Genomic DNA, 12,376 nt, shown 5'->3' on the forward strand with positions numbered 1-12,376 from the left:
CAACGCGCCTGTTATATATTGTTGTACTATCTGTAAAGTGCTAGCAACTAATTAGCTAGGAACTAATTTTTATGTGTAAGTGTTCCAGTGGGGCCACATTCATGGCTGCACTGGAGAATCATGTGACATGTAACAGGAAACCAGTCTTAAGCAGTCCTACACCAGGCAGCATGCTGGATAGATGAATAAACAAAGACTCCAGCCTTTCCAAGTTTAAAGTGTGATTATTTCCAATATCTGGGAAGCAGAAAACAAACAGAAGACATAATATGGTGGCAGCGTATGTCTGTGAGTAAACCAAGAACATTTTAAAAGAATTAGATTGGGAAAAATTGACCCAAATTAGTGCCAGAGAGAGAGAAAGTAAAACTGAGTGACCTGTGCGAAAATGAAAAATGAAATGTCAGCCAGGGCAGGAATAAATGCACAGCTACAGCCCATAATGAATTGGGAAGCTGATGATGTTGGAGAGGTATTTGAGAAGTGTAAACAGAAGTGCAGACTGATATTCAGTAGTTTCCTAAAAGGCACTAGTGAAGCGGAGAGGGTCAGCTATATCCTTCTGTGGGCAGGAGATAAAGGATTACATTTATTTAAGAGCTGGGACCTAAGCGGACAGGACAACAGAAAGCCAGACAAAATTTTAGAAAGATTCAGAACCCATCTCCAGCCAAAATCAACTCATCAGATATACCGATATGAATTTCAAGGCCTCAGACCAGAACTAGGTGAGTCTATCGAAAATTTTGTAACAAGATTGAAAAATGCAGCCAAAAACTGTAAATTTAAGGACACAGATGAAAGGTTGATAGATCAGCTCATTTGGGGTTCTGCACATCCTGAAGTACAGAAAGCTCTAATTGGTAAGGACAAGCGCACAATATCACAGGTTGTAAACACTGCCAGAGCACATGAAGCCACCAGGAGACAGATGAAGACACTCACTTCCCAAACAGCTATCCTTCAGTTAAGCCAATAGAAAGGCAGCAGGGTTGATGCAGCGAAACAACAATGAAAGAAAGTACACGAAAAAGAGAGGAAGACATGCAGGAGATGTGGACGACCAAATGAATTCGCAGACAGAAGGAAATGTCCCACATATGGATCAATCTGCAGAGCTTGTGGAAAGAGAAATCACTGGGAAAAGATGTGCAGAACAAGGCAAAAAGGTGGTAGACGAGTCTGCAGAGCCAGAGTAACAGGGCAAATCAGTTGTGATCGAAACCAAAACATCCATACCCTGGAAGATGATAATGCATTTGAAAAAATGACAGACACAGCAACCATACAATTGCATGAAATGTCAGGATGTGACAGTTCCCAGTGAAAAGAAATTCACACAACCATTCAGATCAAGAAGAGGGTGAGAAATAAGCCCACAACGATAAATCTGAAGGTGAAGATTGATACCGGAGTACAGAGTGGCATCATCCAACTCAGACTATACCAGAAGATCTTTCCTGAAAATTTGCAGGAAAATGGTTATGCAATGAAAGGTGCTCTGAAACCAAACAACTTCATGCTAACAGCATATGGGGGAACTGAGATTCGACGACTAGGTACAACCCAAATCAGAGGGATACACAAAGGAAAAGATGTTAACTGTATGTTCTACGTCATTGAAACAGATGGTCCTGCTATCCTGGGGTTGAGCAGTTGTGAAGAGCTGCAGATTATCTCAGTAAGCCATGAGCTGAAGGAGGTGCCACTGAGGGTTGAAGACAGTACACCCATTGAAAAGAGCCCTCCGATCAGAAGCAAAGAAAATCTGGTACAAATGTTATCAGTGTTTTAATGAGACAGCACCTTCCAAACCTGCAACCTCCACCATCTAGAAGTATAAGGGCAGCGGATGCATGGGAATACCACCATCTGCAAATTGCCCTCCAAGCCACATATCATCCTGACTATGAACTATATCATTGTTCCTTCACTGTTGCTGGGTCAAAATTCTGGAACTCCCTGCCGAATAGCACTTTTTTTTATTATTCATTCATGGGATCTGGGCCACACTGGCTATTCCAGCATTTATTGCACATCCCGAATTGCCCTTGAGAAGGTGGTGGTGAGCTGCCTTCTTGAACCGCTGCAGTAATGTGAGGTCGGAACACCCACAGTGCTGTTAGGAAGGGAGTTCCAGGATTTTGACCCAGCGACAGTGAAGGAACGGCAACATAATTCCAAGTCAGGATGGTGTTTGACTTGGACGGGAACTTGCAGGAGGTGATGTTCCCATGCACCTACTGTTCTTCTCCTTCGAGGTGGTCGAGGTTGCGGAGTTGGAAGGTGCTGTCTAACGAGCCTTGGTGCATTGCTGCAATGCATCTTGCAGATAGTACACACTGCTGCCACTGTGCGTCGGTGGTGGAGGGAGTGAATGTTTGTGGATGGTGTGCCAATCAAGTGGGCTGCTTTGTTCTGGATGGTGTTGAGTTTCTTGAGTGTTGTTGGAGCTGCAGCCATCCAGGCAAGTGGAGAGTATTCCATCACACTCCTGACTTGTGCCTTGTAGATGGCGGACAGGCTTTGGGGAGTCAGGAGGTGAGTTACTCACCGCAGGATTCCTAGCCTCTGACCTGCTTTGGTAGCCACGGTATTTATATGGCTACTCCAGTTCAGTTTCTGGTCAATGGTAGCCTCTAGGATGTTGATAATGGGGGATTCAGCGATGGTAATGCCATTGAATGTCAAGGGGAGATGGTTAGATTCTCTCTTGTTGGAGATGGTCATTGCTGACCTTATGATTGAAGCAGCTGAAGATGGTTGGGCCTAGGACACTACCCTGAGGAACTCCTGCAGTGATGTCCTGGAGCTCAGATGATTGGCCTCCAACAACCACAGCCATCTTCCTTTGCACTAGGTATGACTCCAACCAACAGAGAGTTTTCCCCCTATTCCCATTGTCTCCAGTTTTGCTAGGGCTCCTTGATGCCATACTCGGTCAAATGCTGCCTTGATGTCAAGGGCAGTCACTCTCACCTCACCTCCTGAGTTCAGCTCTTTTATCCATGTTTGAACCAAGACTGTAATGAGGTCAGGAGCTGATTGGCCCTGGCAGAACCCAAATTGAGCATCACTGAGCAGGTTATTGCTAAGCAAGTGCCGCTTGATTGCACTGTTGATGACACCTTCCATCACTTTACTGATGATTGAGAGTAGGCTGATGGGGTGGTAATTGGTCGGGTTGGACTTCTGCTTTTTGTGTACAGGTCATACCTGGGCAATTTTCTACATTGCCGGGTAGATGCCAGCGTTGTAGCTATACTGGAACAGCTTGGCTAGGGGTACGGCAAGTTCTGGAGCACAGGTCTTCAGTACTATTGCCGGAATATTGTCAGGACCCATAGCCTTTGCAGTATCCAGTGCCTTCAGTCGTTTCTTGATATCACGCGGAGTGAATCGAATTGGCTGAAGTCTGGCATCTGTAATGCTGGGGACTTCAGGAGGGGGCCGAGATGGATCATCAACTTGGCTCTTCTGGCTGAAGATTGTTGCAAATGCTTCAGCCTTATCTTTCGCACTGATGTGCTGGGCTCCCCCATCATTGAGGATGGGGATATTTGTGGAGCCACCTCATCCAGTCCGTTGTTTAATTGTCCACCACCATTCACGACTGGATATGGCAGGACTGCAGAGCTTAGTTCTGATCCGTTGGTTATGGGATCGCTTAGCTCTGTCTATTGCATGCTGCTTATGCAGTTTGGCATGCAAGTATTCCTGGGTTGTAGCCTCAGCAGGTTGACACCTCATTTTGAGGTATGCCTGGTGCTGCTTCTGGCATGCTCTCCTGCACTCTTCATTGAACCAGGGTTGGTCTCCTGGCTTGATGGTAATGGTAAAGTGGGGGATATGCTGGGCCATGAGGTTACAGATTGTGGTTGAGTACAATTTTGCTGCTGCTAATGTTCACAGCGCCTCATGGATGCCCAGTTTTGCATTGCTAGATCTATTCGAAATCTATCCCATTTAGCACGGTGATAGTGCCACACAACACGATGGAGGGTATCCTCACTGTGAAGGCGGGACTTCGTCTCCACAAGGACTGTGCGGTGGTCACTCTTACCAATACAGTCATGGACAGAAGCATCTGCGGCAGGCAGATTGGTGAGGACAAGGTCAAGTATGTTTTTCCCTCGTGTTGGTTCCCCCACCACCTGCCGCAGACCCAGTCTAGCAGCTATGTCCTTTAGTACTCAGCCAGCTCAGTCAGTAGTGGTGCGACCGAGCCACTCTTGGTGATGGACATTGAAGTCCCCCACCAGAGTACGTTCTGTGCCCTTGCCACCCTCTGTAACTGGTTTTTAAAGGTTGTTTTAAGTTGCAACGCTTTCTTAGGAATAATAAAATAATTAGTTGTCGCAGTATGGTGGGATATTTCCTGATCAGTGAGGTGTCTGAATGCCACTCTAAGTCTCTCAGGTGAAATTAATGAACAGTCTGTGATAGGTTGAAGGCAACTCTTCTGCAGCAGGTGTCACACAGATCTTTCAGCAAAAAGATGTTTCAACAGGTCTATTTAAATTTTAAAGTTGCAGTCTAACAGTAGAAACTTTCTCGAAATTTTCGGGTCTTGCAAAAACACAACAGGACTCACTCTTGAGGCAGAGATTTTCCAGAGACTGGATGCAACAGCAATCTGCCACACCTAAAACACAGGGCTTCCTTTCTCCAAAGTATTGTTCCTTCACAGACCATAGCAACCCATCTTCCTGGGTCTTTTCTCTCTCCTCAGGCAGGTCAAAACCATACCTTAAACTTAGAATTTCTTTCTATGAGATGCAAAGCTTATTTTCATGAGAGAGTAAGGTCTTTTCTCGGGTCTACAAACACAAGTCCCATGCTTGCTGCTTGTCCAGCTCCCTGATCTGTTACACTCTGCCAAACTGAAACTGAAACTCTACAACAACCAAATCACAAGACAGTCATAAATCTTTCTGGTTGCTTGGATACAAGTTTTACAGCCTGCACTTCAAACACCAAATGCATTCAGTGTTCATAGCAAGTCATTTTTCTCAGTCTTAAAGGCACACAGATCTCTTAGTTTTTTTTTTAAAAACCTCTTATTACAAGATGAGAAATGATAAAGGCAAGAAGTCACTTGTGGGAGTGGTGTACAGGCCCCCTAACAGTAACCACACAGTAGGACAGGTATAAAAGAAAAAATAATGGGTGCTTGTCAGAAAGATATGGCAATAATCATGGGGGATTTTAATCTACATATAGACTGGAAAAATTAGATGGGCAAAGGTAGCCTAGGTGAGGAGTTTATAGAATTTTTGGGATAGTTTCTTCGAATAGCATATTCTGGAGCCAACCAGAGAACAGGCTATACCACACTTAGTATTGTGCAACGAAACAAGGTTAATTAATGATCTCATCGTGAAGGTGCCCCTAGACAGCAGTGATCATAATATGATTGAATTTTACATTCACTTTGAGGGAGAGAGGAGTGGGTCTAAGACTAGTATTTTAAACTTAAATAAGGGAGGGCATGAGAGCAGAGTTAGCAAAAGTGAACTGGCAAAGTAGGTTAAGGGATAGTTCAATAGCGATGCAGTGGCAGACATTTAAGGAGATATTTCAGAATACACAGAATAGATAAATTCCAATGAGAAAGAAAAATTCCAAGGTGAGGACCCACCACCTGTGGTTAACTAGAAAAGTTAAAGATAGTATCAAACTTAAAGAAAAAACAAATAATTGCATAAAGATGGGTGATAGATCAGAAGATTGGACAGAATATAAAAAACAGCAAAGAATGCCTAAAAGATCATTAAGGAGGGAAAAATTAGAGTATGAGAGAAAGCTGGCTAGAAATATAAAAACAGGTAGTAAGAGTTTCTATAGATATTTAAAAAAGAAGAGTTAACAAAGTGAGTGTTGGTCTTCTAGAAAATGAGTCTGGGGAATGAATAAGAGAAAATAAGGAGCTGGAAGCTGAATTGAATAGGTATTTTGCATCAGTTTTCACCATAGAGGATACAAGTAACATCCCAGAAATAGGATGTAAATCAGGAAATGTGAGGGAGGAACTCAAGAAAATTACAATCACCAGGAATCACTGAGCAAATTGTCGGAGCTGCGGGCTGATAATTCCTCGAGTCATGATGGACTTCATCCTAGGGTCCTAAAAGAAGTGGCTAGTGCGATAGTTGATGTGTTAGTTTTAATTTTCCAAAATTCCCTATACTCAGGGAAATTTCCATTAGATTAGTAAATAGCCAATGTAACTCCTTTATTTGAAAAGGGAGGGAGACGGAAAGCAGGAAACTACAGGACAGTTAGCTTAACATCTGTCATAGGGAAAATATTAGAAGCTATTATTAAAGACGTTCTAGCAGGGCATTTAAAAAAATTCAAGTTAATGAGGCAGAGTCAACATGGTTTTGTGAAAGGGAAATCATGTTTAACCAATTTATTGGAGTTCTTTGAAGAAGTAACATGTGTTGTGGATAAAGGGGAACCGGTGGATGTACAGTAATTAGATTTCCAGAAGGCATTTGACTAGGTTCCACATCAAAGGTTATTGTGGAAAATAAAAGCTCATGGTGTACGGGTAACATTTTGGCATGGATAGAGGATGAGCTCGTTAACAGGAAACAGTGAGTAGGCATAAATGGGACATTTTCTGGTTGGCAAGATGTAACTAGTGGTGTGCCACAAGGAACAATCCTGGGGCCTTAACTTTTTACAATTAATATAAATGACTTGGATGAAGGGACCGAAGCTATGGTTGCTAAATTTGCTGATAACACAAAGATAGGTAGGAAAGTAAGTTGTGAAGATGACATAAGGAGGCTACAAAGGGATATAAATATGCTGAGAGATTGCAGAGCTCTAAGATGCAGAGGGATCTGGGTGTCCTGGTATATGAATCGCAAAAAGGTAGTATGCAGGTACAGCAAGTAATTAGGAAAGCGAATAGAATGTTATCATTTATTGCGAGGGGAATTGAATCCAAAAATAGGGAGGTTATGCTTCAGTTATACAGGGCATTGGTGAGACCACATTTGAAGTACTGTGCACAGTATTGGTCTCCTTATTTAAGGAAGGATGTAAATGCATTGGAAGAAGCTCAGAGAAGGTTTACTAGACTAATACCTGGAATGGGCAGGTTGTTTTATGAGGAAAGATTGGACAGGCTAGGCTTGTATCTGCTGGAGTGTAGAAGAGTAAGAGGCGACTTGACTGAAACGTATAAGATTCTGACAGATCTTGACAGGGTGTACGTGGAAAGGATGTTTCCTCTTGTGGGAGAATCTAGAACTAGAGGTCACCCATTTTAGACAGAGATGAGGAGAAATTTTTTCTGTCAGAGGGTCTTGAGTCTTTGGAACTCTCTTCCTCAAAAGGCAGTGGAAGCAGAGTCTTTGAATATTTTTAAGGCAGTGGTAGATAGATTCTTGATAAGCAAGGGGGTGCAAGGTTATTTGGGGTTGGCGAGAATGTGGAGTTAAGGTTGCAATCAGATCAGCCATGATCTTGTTGAATGGTAGAGCAGGCTGGAGGGGCCGAGTGGCCTAATTTGTATGTTCGTATTCAAAACAGAGCAGTTAGCAGTATTTCTCTCTTGCTAAAAAGAAAAAGGTCAAGCAGTTCCCTTAAACTTTCTGGGAAATGCAGCTATTTCCTCTCCCTCCTCACAGTCCTTTGCAATGTAGGATACAGTGATGCAAATTAGGTGATCATCCTAAGCGACCAGCAAAGTCATCTTTTTAGCTTTTCTTTTTTTAAATATCTTTTAAAAATATATAAATTCAGATTTCCAGACTGTGGATTAAAGAAAATTATCATTCAACAAAGCACATTGGTGTAACAGGAGCCAACATGAAGAAGTAACTTACTTGAACTTGACTTCACTAACCTACCTGTTGCAGGCAGGTCTGTCCATCTTGACAGAGAGCTCAAAAAATGGCAGCCCACACATGCAGGCTACACGCCAAAGAGCTGCTGCAATCTCCCACACGGCAGCTCATTTAAATGGCCGGGGTGGCCGGCCCCCACCAATAGCATGGAGGGGATGGGCTGTTCGTCACTGGCAATGGTGTCAGCTGCGCTGGTGCCATTTTTAAAGGGCAGCCAACCCTGCCAGCACATTTAAATTTTTAAAGAAGTAACACCCCAAAATTAAGTAAACACATTTAAAACGCCCCTTTCCCACTCACTGAGAACCATTACAGTAATTATTTGCCCTTCCACCCTGCAAAACACTTACCTTTTACATCTGACCATTCCTCCCAAACCCATCCCACCATCCCCTACATCTATTACATTTATTTGACCCCGTCCCCGACCCACACTGAAAATCTTACTTCCTCCCCCCTCCCCACTAGTGTGGCGCTGCGTTTCCCCAAATGGGATTTGCAGATGCGGGTGTGCCGGCCACCTTGCCGAGGATTGCGGCAGGCCCTCAAGTTAGCAGGTAATTTTATTTAAATGTATTTATTTAATTGATTTGAATATTTTAATTGAGGTCCCTTCGCCCAGCTGCAGAGGTGCTGCCATGGAGCCTCGCCATCGCCAGGAGGATCAGGCCAAGCCCTCACAGAGTCGAGGTCCGTGGTAGGCCTCATCCAGAGCCATCTTCTGGCCCCCTCCATGGAACCCGATGCCTGGGGAGAACAAAGTCCAACCCACTGTCAGCTCAAAGCTTAACAAGGAGAGCTGTAGGAAACCGTTTAAATCGTAAGTAGAGGCCACCATTCATCCCCCATTGTGTAGCAATGGCTTCGAACATCAAATCATTCTGGGTGGACAATAGAAGTATTGCTCAGGTGGTCACATGACTGAAACTAAACACTGGTAATAGATCCAAGCACCAGGGAGAAACTAGTTAGTCAGTATTCAACAACTGCAGAGAAAGCAGGCAAAGCAGTATGATCTTAAAAGAAATGAAGGTTGTAACATCTTAAGGTCTCCAAGCCTGTTCCTTTTCAAGTCTACCAGTACAGAAAACCAACCTCCTTGTAATGAGACTACAAGCAACTAACTTCGTGACCTGCTGAAAGTCCACCTCTTAGAGAGAATCCTGCAATGACGTCAATATACGACTCCAGCTATTGAATCCACCTAACTGCACTTCAGCCTTCTTCACAAGGTCCGCAAAGCAGGCCTTTTCCCCGGGACATGCCAAAAATCACATAAAGTACAGACTAATCCTTTGTTCGTAATTGGTAAAAGTGTACTATCCTCTTTAATGGATTTCTTTCTCAAGTGTCTGTGTGTGAGTGGCAAGTGTGTGATGTAGCTTTAGGGTTTTGGGTGAATGTGTGAATAAAAATAATCCTTTTTATTTCAACACACGAAAAGCATGCTGTTGGTTATTCAAATTGGCCATACACTCGGGGGTTAAGAAACACACACATCTTCCTTGTCAAAAACTGACTATGAAGAGATAAGGGAAGGGAACTGGGGTTTCCAAACAGGTCTCCCTGTGGGCCTAATTTTATTACGCAGATATTGGTCCTGTCATCGGATTGGAAACAGTTGCATGGCACATCAGGGACTGGTGCGGCCAGCCAATTAAAGGCCTCGAGGTGCAGGACCCAACCAATTTTGTGGTCGGAGTCGGATTCGGAGGGGGAGAGTCCAGTATCAGCTGATGCCTTGGTAGATAATGGTGCCTTTTTTAAAGGGCTGCCAGCCCTGCAGTTAATGTTGCAGTCTGCAGGCCTGGAAGAAGAGGAGGTCATAGAAGAATATATCTTCAAAATTCACCATAAATTGTCAAGATTACTAAATCAATGAAAAGTTAAATGTCATTGTTTTATTGTGAGGACCAGTATTTAAACATCAACTCATATTCTACTGCACTATGTCCTATGTTTTACTTATGGTTTACATTATTAGAGAATATGTACTGTGAGACACAGAGCAAAATTGTTCACTTTTATGAATTTGCTTTAAACTGCATTAATATTGCCTCTAAATAACTTTGTTCTATTCATAAAGCATTCATACATAATTAATGAAAATAGAGAAAAAATACTTGTGTTTATTAACTGCTGGTTAATTTCTGCAATTTGCTTATCGAACTCTTTTTCATTAAAACAGTTGCTTCCTCAACATGGAAATAATTCAACATGTACATCAGTTAGTCAGACCTCCATTGATTTATGAACAGATGTTGTGCTGTCCAAGAATCAATGGCTTCTGTAAGTTTTGACACAGCACTGTCAGCTGTGACTGATGCTGGCGTACTGAACTTAACAGAAATCACTGAACAACTGTCAGTCTTGTTCAGCCACTGCTAGCTATCTTCTTGCTTACCTTGTAAAGTGTCTTCATCTGAGCCCTGTTAGCACTGCCTGTCTCGACTCTGCCATGTAAGCTGTCGGGTCCCCCCTGCCATATCTGCTTTCAGCAATCATTATGTCAACTCTCAGTAAATTCGGGCAATGTCAGCCATCAGCAGTCCTAGAACATTTATGAACATCCCTTCTATTTAAAAATGACTGACTTGTTAGCTGTCTGCTCATGAATAAATCAATCATCCCTAATACTGAGTTGGGTTTTTGTAAGGTGCTGGTTTCTATCATTTATGAATGACATAAATCTGAAAATGACAATGACACGCAAATGATCTGTTGCTGTTGACCTTGCCAGCCACATCTTACTTATTTAATTGTTAGGATTGTGATTGACAAATTCACTGAAAGCTTCCACGGTTTGGAATTGCTGAGTGCTGGCATAGCTGACAAAAGCTGTGCAGGAGATGGAGCATGGTGTAGGGGGTTGTTTGGGGGAGACTACTAGCATCTACCTGCAGGAGAATGCAGGTGCCCCAAGAAACAAACTGGGGTGTATGAACATTTCCTAGTAACACCATGATTTCCTTTCATTTTAGTTTGTATGAACGTCCAAGCTGCTTCAATTGGATGACCTGGATACTTGGAAATCGCCGACTACCAATTTGGCAGCTGGTACCTTTTGGAGGATGTCGAGCATGAGATGTTGACCCTAGAAATTGATCCCTCCCATGCTAATTTTTCACCCAATAATATAGGCATGATGGGAACTAATATCTCCCCTCAATTCTCCATTTTTCCTCAAAGGCTGGAAAGTCTGGAAAGAACCCTAATAAGGGGCAATAACGTCATCAATTCCCTTCATCGATGCTGTGCCTGATTTGCTGAGTGATTCACTATATGCACCATTTTTGTTTCAGATTTCCAACATCGGCAGTATTTTGTTTTTTGCAATTTAATGATTATTTGTAAATGACAAAAATTTAGGTCTTTGACTCTGCTGGTATTGCTAATTAATACATTTTATAAAACCAATTCCTACATATAAAATTTTACAAAATCAAGTGAGCAAAATCTTTCTGAAGACATTGTCAGAAGTACCATCCTTCAGATGAGATGTTACACCTAGGCCTTGTCTGCCTGCTGTTCTCCAAATAGACGCTGCATTCAGGGCAACCCATGGATGTCTTTTTTTGCCAGAATCGATATATCTGGTGACACACTCCTGGTTCATAATGTGCATATGCTTACTATCTGCTGTATTGGAGGCTTAGGTGCCCATTTAGCAGCCACAAAATTGACCCGTCACCATTGATTTTCTAAGTCAGTGACTAGAATGCAAGCCCATACTGATATTTTAACTAAAGATTTGTCTGAGAGTTTCAAAAGTGAGAACTCCCTATAATACTATCTATCTGGAAATTCAATTAAATGAGCCAAAAGCTATTGCTGGTATGCAAATATATGAGAGATTTGCATTTCCGTTTCTACGTTTCATTGCATTAAGGAAGTATCCACCACCTTAAACATTCACTTCCTCCACCACCAACGCACAGTGCCAGCAGTGTGTACCATATACAAGACGCATAGCAGCAACTCACCATGTCTCCTTCGACAGCACCTTCCAAACTTGCAATCTATTCCACCTGGAAGGACAAGGGCAGCAGATGCATGGGAATACCATCACCTGCAAGTTCTCCTCCAAGTCACGCACAATCCTGACTTGGAAATATATCGCCATTCCTTCATTGTCGCTGGGTCAAAATCCTGGAACTCCCTCCCTAACAGCACTGTGGGTGTACCCACAACAGATGGACTGGAGTAGTTCAAGAAGGCAGCTCACCACCACCTTCTGAAGGGCAATTAGGGATGTGCAATAAATGCTGGCCTTGCCAGCGATGCCCACATCCCACGAAAGAGTGAGAAAAAAGCACCATTGCTGCAGTGATAGTTTAGATGGTTCTAACTTGTTATTGGAATTTTGCAGCTTCATGCCACAAAACCTGATTTCTTTTACTATTTTCCAGTATTGCACAAGAATGTATTTGTATTCTCTATGCATATATAACTTAACATACAGGTGAATAGGTGTTATAACTCTTTAAATGATTCATATTTGAGTTGAGGGG

General features: G+C 42.8%; 1 long non-coding RNA gene across 1 annotated transcript; it reads left to right on the plus strand.

The window, feature by feature from the left end:
* Positions 1–201: 201 nt before the first annotated feature.
* Positions 202–11,141, plus strand: LOC137371747 (uncharacterized). The gene is made up of 3 exons (XR_010975281.1): positions 202–288; positions 8,474–8,685; positions 10,847–11,141. It is a non-coding gene; the product is annotated as an uncharacterized lncRNA (long non-coding RNA).
* The last annotated feature ends 1,235 nt before the right edge of the window (positions 11,142–12,376 follow it).

Source organism: Heterodontus francisci, chromosome 7 (genome assembly GCF_036365525.1).
Source record: "Heterodontus francisci isolate sHetFra1 chromosome 7, sHetFra1.hap1, whole genome shotgun sequence".
Taxonomy (NCBI): Eukaryota; Metazoa; Chordata; class Chondrichthyes; order Heterodontiformes; family Heterodontidae; genus Heterodontus; species Heterodontus francisci.